Source organism: Geospiza fortis, unplaced genomic scaffold (assembly GCF_000277835.1).
Source record: "Geospiza fortis unplaced genomic scaffold, GeoFor_1.0 scaffold275, whole genome shotgun sequence".
NCBI lineage: Eukaryota > Metazoa > Chordata > Aves > Passeriformes > Thraupidae > Geospiza > Geospiza fortis.
This window is the reverse complement of record NW_005054341.1, coordinates 442,488-451,968: the sequence shown is the minus strand read 5'-3', so window position 1 is coordinate 451,968 and position 9,481 is coordinate 442,488.

Here is a 9,481-nt window from a genome sequence, read left to right as displayed (position 1 = left end):
TGCCCCGGCAGTGCCTGTGTCCCAGCGGGGCCTGTGTCCCGGCAGCACTGTGTCCCAGCGGGCGCTGTGCCCCGGCGGCGCTGTGTCCCGGCGGCACTGTGTCCCAGCGGCACTGTGTCCCAGCGGTGCCTGTGTCCCAGCAGTGGCCCCAGGCTGCTCCTGGGGCCAGCACCTCCTGCTACACGCACGTACAGCCCCTTGCTGCCCCAGGAGCTTCAGCCCGAGCAGGAAGGGGCAAAGGTGCAGCTGGGCCAAAGAACTGAGTGTGGGTGACTCTGCTCATGAGTCAATGTGCCTGCGTCAGAGGGAGAAACTGGAGTGCACAGGAATATATTCTTTCAGCCATCTTTTAACCATAAAGGTTCATCTTAGTTGAGTCTGGCTGGCAAACGTGTTGACAGGGCAGAAGCCTGAGTGAACACAGTTCTTTTTTCATGGCTGCCTCGAAACTTTGCAGTGATACAAGCCATCCTACGCCAAACAAAATCCACCTGCTATTTATGGTCAAACACACACACACAGTGTTTCTGCAGAGTTTTAGAAGTGAGAATGGCTGCTGAGAATTGAGCTCATTATTGAAGGAGTGACATATATAACACTATATCATTGCTGTGTACCACCCTTGATGTGCATCCCTTATTTAACTGTCCAAAACAAGCAAGCTTGTTGTTAGTCGTTTGGAGTTCCAGTCTGATAAAACAGTAAGGAAAACCTGAGAAATGATGAGTGGGATTTCAGCCACTGTAAAACATTTGAAGTGCACTCTGTCTCTTGCTGGTCCCTGTAAAGCACTTCCTGGAAATGCTCAGTTCTGTATGTCTTGCCTAAGATAAACTCCTGAAGCTGTGAATACCATGAGGGGTAGGAACCACCTGAACACAATTGCAAAATTATTTCCATAAGTACTTTGAAATACAGAAAATCTTTTTAACGTACACAAAGTGTAAGATGACAGTAATGATAATAGAGATTTTATGGGTTTTGTGAAATTGTGACAGAGAGCTAAACAGAATATTTGTTCTCTGCTTCCCGAGTCTTCTCACAGGGACTGTGCTGGGCAAGTATTCAAAACTGAGCCAGCACAGCAAAGTAAACAGTTTCAATATTAAATCTGAAATTCCAGTTTTGAAGCAGAAATTGGATTACTCAATCTAGTAACTAGGACACATGACTTCAGTCAATGCAGTGTCCAGGTAACAGCAAAATTAATCTGAAAAGCAAAGAAGGTGAAGGTCCATACCAGCATCCTTTCAAACAAAAATTCTGAATAACTGTCACTGTCCTGGGAAAACTCTCAAGGATTAGGAATCTACCTAGAGTGTTGTTTAACACTGTGATACAATCAGCTTTTTATGAAGTTGTGATTCCCAAAGCACACAAAGGCAGCGCATCATGCAGGTTACAAGAATTAAATATGATGGAAATGTACAAGAGGTTGAGGGATACGCAAGGACAGTGACTGCTGCCGGTGAGTTACACAAATTTGAGAATGGTGATGATTGAGGCAAAGCAAAAAATAAAAGGCAGAAGGCCAGGTGAGGAAGGGACAGCTCTCTAACCCAAGCCCTGTCCACCTTTTCACTGAGATGTTTCTGGCAGAACTTCAGCCTGAATTGAATGCTGAAGTGACAACACAAAAACTCCAAATCTCTTGGGTTTGGTATAGTCTCTGAGTTTGGCCCATCTCTTACAGAATATCCTTGATATCCTCATGGATATTTATATCCCCCGGCCATGGGTGGTACTTTCTATAAAGTCTCTTTCTACTTACTTGAATGACCAGCCACATTAAATCTATTTTCACGTCAAAGGAATTAATTCCTTCAAGCTATTTTTCTTCTTGAAGGAAGTATTTCCCCATGAAGAATTTTCATGGTTCTATTAAAACAAACAAAACCCAAACCCAACAGTTTATTTAGACAAGCCTGACACAAAGTCGAGTTATTTCAAAACTTGAAAGTACCACTCCTGGTTCTTGTTCTTTTGTCTGAGCTGAATTTCAGTGTTGACAGGGGATTTAACGCTGTGTTGGTGCAGTCATAAGTAATAGGAAGTACTGGGGGATAAAAAACCAACTTATCCTCAGGAAGAAAAGGGGGGAAATTGAGTGTGGGAATGCAATGGTGGTGAAGGAATGGGGAATAAAAGCAAGCAACCAACCAAGCAAAAACTCACCAATATCAACCAAACAAACTCCTTCCAAAACCAGGAGCCCAACAAATCCCCAAATCCAGTATATGTGTCAAAAAGGCCTGCACAGCAACTTCTATGCAACAGAAAAGCAGCATTTCTGGATCAAATACTATTGTGGAGTTTTTGCCCCTGTAAATTCTATCTCAGTTTCTAGGTGAATTAATTTTTTTTTAAATTCCAATCTTGGAATTTTGGGCAGGAAAAATTATTTTTTTCTTCACAGCATCCCTCCATTTTTTAAATAATCTCCATCTCTTTCGAGAAACAGGCAACACCTGCAAAGGCATATACTGCAGAATCTGATTCGCACAGCTGAGAGTAACTTTAGCAAAGAGGTTGTTTTGCAGCTCAGAGTAAAGAAAATATGCTGTCAAGACAAACTACAGCTGTTTAAATCATTCCTCTGTGAAGTGATGGTTTCCCACAGGGAGAAGTCCCTAAAGTGTATTTGTGCATCTGCAAATGCCTGTGCTGCTCCTCTGCCCAGCACAGCGTGGAGAGAGCCGAGGAGATGAAGTCATGATTCCACAGCTTGTGGCTTGAGTTGTTTGTTGTTGCTGCTCTTTGAACAAATACTTCAGAAGAGGGAAAAATATTCCTCCCTGTCTCAAGCACCCCCAGTAAAACCAGTGTATTTTAAGTGGCAGAAAGTGTTTGAATGCAGCCCAGACTCTCTGGCTGCCAGTGTGCTCCTGATCTTGACCCCCACATGCTGCAGCACATCACAACCAGATGGACGTAAGGGTAACTAACAGCAACGCTGAGAAATCACTGAGGCATATTCCATCTAGTTTTGCTCCAAGGAACTTTGGTGCCTGGACAAGGAACACCTTCTGGAGATCTGTATGGCTCTGGGCCAAATCCTATTCCAAAATGCCCTAAATGGACCTGGAACTGCTCCTGCCAGCAGATAGTGTAGGGCAGGGATTGCTTCTGCACGTCCTTATCCATGGCATGGCATGGCATGGCTTTAAGCCAGGCTGTGCTCTCTTGACTCTGGAGACATAAGATCACAGATTGGTTTGGGTTGGAAGAGGCCTGAAAATCATCTCATTCCAACTTCCCTGCCATGGGCAGGGACACTTCCAAGGTGCTGAGAGCCCTATGCAGCCTTCAAAACTTCCAGGGACAGGGCATCCACAGCCTTACTGGGCAAAATGTTCCAGTGCCTCACTGCCTCACAGCACCACCATCTCCATCGGAGCAGTCTCAAGACAAAATTCAGACCTAAAACATCTGAAAATCTGTACTTGCCAAAACAGAAAAATTAGAAGTATTTTTTTTCCTTTCTTTTGTCAGGCAAGGCCAGGATGTAGTCTATATCAGGAAAGTAGGGACAGGAAGAAAAGTAAAATTCAGTCAGGAATAAGGACTTGGGTAAATTAGGAGAGAAAACACATTCAAGTCTGTAATTTTCAAGGAAGAAGTGCTAAGACCTGTCTGTAACAGTGAAAGAAGAGTCTCTGAAGCTGCAGCTGGAAATTCAACAGTTACTGCTGGAGTAGAGCTGAGCCCTCAGCTTCAGGACAGGTGTTCAGGTGTGCACTGCCTCTCAGGAGAGCATCCTTGGTCCAGATGTCAGGAGGCATCTCCTGACAGCACAGGTATGAAGAAACCTCAAAAAGAAAACAAAAATCCCCCCACCCCTAAACTATGCATTTCCAATTTGCAGGAATTACTGCAGTCAGGGAAACAAGCAGGAGCTCTGCTTAGGCCTTGGATTTGGCTGTGCAGGGACACAAGGACAGAGCAGGCACCTCAGCCTGCACTCCCCCTGACACGTGCTCGTCAGGATTTGTCCTAGAAGGCACCGATGCAGAGCAGGGGCTCTGTCTGTCTTGGCAGATCAGCTCTTGCTGTCAGTACTGGCTCTCCCAGGCACCTCATCTCCTGGAGCTGCTGCAGCCTGCCCTGACAGAGGGACCAGGAGCATGCCCAGGGCTCCCAGCAGACACCAGGGAGGGATGGGCACTGGTGGCTCTGCACTCCCCAGCCTGACCTCCTGCGAGCTCCGGGCTGTGTCCAGCCGACCCAGAGCTGTCCAGGGCTGAGCTGGAAAGGCTGAAGAAACACTTGTTAATGCAGCTCTTCGGGAAAGTGCTGGATTAGCCTGGATTAGCAGCGGGCATTGTGGCTGCACATAATGAATTATGTAAAATGGGCCTGTTAGTGTAAAGCAGATGTACGGCCGCATGACTTCAGCTGCAGGCACAGCCAGGAATAAAACAGAGTGGATTCAGTTCGGGAAGGATAAAAAACTGGGGATTTCATATATTTCCCAATGTGCATTGTGTCCTACTGCTTTTGCAGTGGTATTTAAAAACAACATAACACAGTGATTACAGCATGGGAAGCAAGACTGGGTTCCCCACTTATAATTAGGGGAAGCCATTTTTCCTCTGCCTCTCCATTCACAGTCACACAACTCAGGAAACACCATAGGAGCCCCCAGGAACAGCAATCAGCTACAGCCACTCCTGAAGAGATACTGAAGATACAGTCTAATCATTTTCCATTTAAACAAAATTGCTTTCACCTAATAGGATTAGCCTCTGCATTTTGATAACATGCTTCCCTTCAGAGTTCAGTTTTCTATCAACTTAAATGAACCCAGCTGACAATTAAACAACTAGCACAGAGACAGTCACAGGCCAGCAAGGATAAATATGGGAAAATTAACCACTGAGAAGAAGGAAAGATAGGACATCCAACATTTTCAAAACAAATATAAATGAGATTAATTTAGATTGAAATGTGGTCAACATCCCCTTTAGATAATACACACGAAAATGCTAATTTTGGAAAAGATGACCCACAGCCCAGTGATGTCAGACATTTCTATCCACAGGCAAATTTCTCACGAGCAAGTGCTAATTGATGTAAAAATACACAATATAATAATTTGTCTGCAGTGACTTGGTAAAACGGCAAACACAGATGGATACTCTGTGCAGACAGGTAAAACCATGTGATTTGAGCATTCAGAGAAGACCTTTTTCCTTCTACTGCCAGTTTTAGTAGATGGACTGGTCACAGGGACCTCCCCAGTTGCTGACCACTACCAAAATGTTCATTCTTGAGCAATCTCATAAATGATCCTGCCAAAGCACAGCTGGCAGTTCCTGTAAAGCTTTACACTTTAGGCCTGCCCCTGCCTAGGTCTGGGCTAGGGCACCGAATGATCATATGTTAATGGACTGTCAGAGGAAAGAAGACACGCACCCACCTCTATCCCCCTCTTCTGTGAGGCTCCTGCACTATCCAGTGACAGGGAAGTGGAACTTGGTATGTGTTTGCCAGACACAAGTGGCAGGGCTTTAGGGAAACGTCCTGGAATGGTTTTAGCCTTTCTGGAGAGATTCCTCCCTGTGAAAGGATATGCACCCTCCACTAGGAAATTCACTTACCGATCACACCAGAATTCAACTTTTACCTGCCCTTTCAGCACTTATATTCAGCCACTAGAAGATGTACAGAGACTCCACTGCCAGCCATGTGCACACTTTCTATTCTTTGGGATTATACAATTTACTGCTACTGCACATCTTCTGGATAAGATCAGTTTGTGAAGGGAAAACGGCCAAAAAACCTGAGGCTGTTCAGAAGAACATAGAATTTAAACAAATGCTTTCTTTGTTCCGCTGTCCAAGAGAAGCTCTGGAGATTTCATCTCAGTCCAGCTGATGGTTTAGACACAATCACACAAGCTTTGCAGTGAGTTTATACCCACTACTTTGCACTGTGCTATGTTAAAAGTGTAATGTGGCAGTAATAAACTAACGCTTCCAACTAGCATGGAAAAGAATGCCAGCATCAACACAGCAGCTGCTTAACAGCCTCCTGGTTAACAGCAATAATCCAATAATACTATATTGCTACCACACATCTTTGACAATTTCAACACTAGCACTGCAAAAAAAGAAAAAAAAAATCCAAAGGAAAATGTTCAGCAATCTGAGCAAGACAAAGACTTCATAGCTGCCTGTATCAATAAATTGTGACAATAAAGATTCTCTGCTCCTTCTAAACCATAGGTTTTGGATTTGGTTTTTGCCTTTCAAATAGACAGCTTTCAGAAAAATGTATTTCATATTTTCAAAGAAATCAGCATCCCCTGTATGAGCATGGAAGGGGAAATAGTATTATGAATGCTGCTTAGTTCAGAACCTAGATATTTGTCTGCAAAAAATAATAGTACTTTGATTGAGAAAAGATTTATGAACAAGCAAATCAAGTGGCACGGAAGCTGCCTGGAAACATGCGCTGCAGCATTTTCTATTGCAGAATTCAGAGCTGCCTATGAGCTCTGTATATTTGGGTGATTTTCATTGAAATTCAGTGCACTATGTTGCAGGCAGGGAACTCTGCCAAAGATTTTATTTTTAAGATGCAGCAGCTACATGACCCATTTTGCCTTCAACAGCTAGCAACTTCTCCCTCAAAAGAAAAAGGAGACATAAAACCCAATGCAGATTTGAGTACCTGTGTTTTGCTTTCTCCCACAGAGATGATGTGGAAAAGCAGCAAGGATTAACAGTGGATAGCTACTGAGATCTGGCTCTTTTTCTTCCTCGTTCTGTTTTTAAATCTCCTCATGTCCAGAAGAAAACGTGAAAGACTATGTGTCTGTTATTTCTGAGGCCCTAACAAACCCAGAGACCTTGTCTGACAGCATCAGGGTAACAATGGCATGTGCCATCCCCTCCAGAGCAGCAGGGTCCTCAGCCACCCCCCCACACGATACAGTTCCTGCTCTGGCTGCGTGTCAGTCAGCTGGTCCCCTCACTGCAGACATGGCAGAGCTCTCAGGAGCCCAGTTTTTATTTATGGAACACCACAGTGGAGGAGAACAGCATGTTCCTCAGGCTTCCTATGGCTCACACTTCCAGGAAGAACTGGATTCACTGCCCACGGGGAGGAAGAAAGAAGTTTGTCCAATTCCTCAAGCTGCAATGGACATGGCAAGGTTGGAAAGTGTGAAGTGGAAAAAAGCAAACAATAATTGAAAACCCCAGAGCAGCTGGAGCACAAATAGACACAGCAGTGCTGGGTCTCACTTCACACGTCAGGGGGGAAAGAAGATGTGCTTCTTATGCCTCATTAGGACAAAACTCATTGTGATTTCCCCACTTGAGTCCCCCAGCACACACAGATCTAACCCACAGCTCTAAAAGCAATCATAGTCACGCCAGACCTTTAATGCCACTCCAGAGCACCCACTTCATAACAAGGTAGACCAAACCACTGTTTTTATAGTTACTGTTTTTTGCCTGCTTGGAAACTGTCAGATTCATATTTTCAAGCTTCTCTGCATTGCAATCAGTACACTTGTTTGGTTTTTTTAATTTTTAAACTGAAAACTGGGACTCCATGTGTTTGTAACTGCAGGAAGAAGCCAAGCTCATGGAATTTTTTGCAGGAGGATGCAAGGTCAGAGCAATGTAAGGAGAGAAATAAAGGAAGGCACTGATTTGGGTTCAAAATGGGAACTACCAAAGTCCCAAAATACAGACAAAAAACACCTTAGTTATTTTAGAGAAGAAATGGCAGCATTTTAAAACATGTCTAAATTCAGAAGATCACTGACAAGGAGCATTTTTGAAAATTTTACTTCAAAAGGTTGGATTAATCTGGATAGGAAGCAGAAGCAGCATTGGCAACCACTTGAAGAAATAAAAGACTGAAGAATGTTCAACACTCATTTCTCCAGCAAATCACTGGGCCAGAAATCCTGGCAATTTCTTCTGTGATTGCCCATATATTTTTGTATTCCTGAGGATGCAAGCCAAGGAATTTTGTGTCTTTGTGCATAGCAGTCTGAACAGAGAATTCCCCCTGTGTTTATAACATATCTGTATTAAAATACTTAATACTTTAAGATAGAATAATGCAACAAAAGTCAATAGCATGGACTGTAGCAGAAGACACTTTGGTATTTTTGGTATCCAGCAAACAAACCCATCCTTGTTTTGGCTGGCTAAGCCTGGAACTCTGTTGATCAGCTCCTTGAAATCAAGCACATTACCGAGTCCTGTGAAAGGTAAAAGCAATTCTGTGTCCTGCAATATCTGATATTCCTTCTAGCTCCATACAGTTCTGTTCTCCACAAGTTTCTTACCTGAATTTTAAACAGAATTATACCAAAACTTTCCATTACCTTCAAATACACCTATAGAATATATTCCTTAAAAATTATTGTAACTGCTATATGGTAATTACAGGCAGCCACTTAATGCTCTTTCTTATTAAGCAACCTTTAATTTAATGAGCCCACTCAAACTGTCTAAACACTCAAATTACAGAACATCAGATCTTTTCCTCAAAACCCCTTCAGTAATCCTGCTTTCTTCATATCCTTGGGTGATGGACTAGTGCTCCACTGTATTTTAACTGGCTGAAGAGGCAGATATCACAATGCAGTAGTCTCAAATGGATCCAATCAAGTTCCTGCAGTGAAGTGGTTTAGTTAATGATTACTTCAATCTTATCTATATTTTCTTTCATGTTAAACATTCATTTGCTCTGCACTACTAAAACAGCAGCAACAAAAAGGACTTTGCTATTTTGTTTTACTTTATTTTCTTCTTTGTGCAAAACTCCCATGTTTTTATTACAAGAACACTTCAGCAACAAAATATATTTTTTCCCCAGAACTTTTTCTTTTAGCAAGCAGTTTATTGACACTAGCATTGAATTCTGAGAGCATATTGAATAGTTGACTTCTGTCAATTCTGCCCTCAAGATTCCCACATTCAATTAACAAAGCTGATGGAACAAACTATCCAGGAAAAATATAAAGACACTTTTCTTCTTTTTCCAGTGAAGTTCTGCTGACACAATAATACTGATACAGAAAACACCAAAGACACTCAAGGACAGGATCAGCTACAGTGATAAGACACCCCAGCACCACTGGCAGGGGAGAAGTGCACACAGAGAAAACATGCAAGAAACTGGAGAGTCACAGTGCTTATTTTTTCCAGAGGAAATGATGTGTTTCTGGCTCTGTTAGGCACAAAGGAACTGAGAAAAACCAGTAGGGACAGCCTGTCAGGCAGCAGAGAGGCTGGAGCACACAGGAAGCTCAGCAAGGACAAAAGAGCCAGCACCTTCCCTTTCACAGAAGGCTCAGGATGAGCAGGAGCCTGCGCAGAGCTTCCCTGGCTCGTCCTGCTCAGGGGTCACAGCAAGGAACCAAAATCTGCCAGAAGCAAGAGCACTGCCTGGATGTGGATTGACAACAGCACAGTGACACGTGAAGCTCTAGGCCAGGCACAGAAGCATTCCT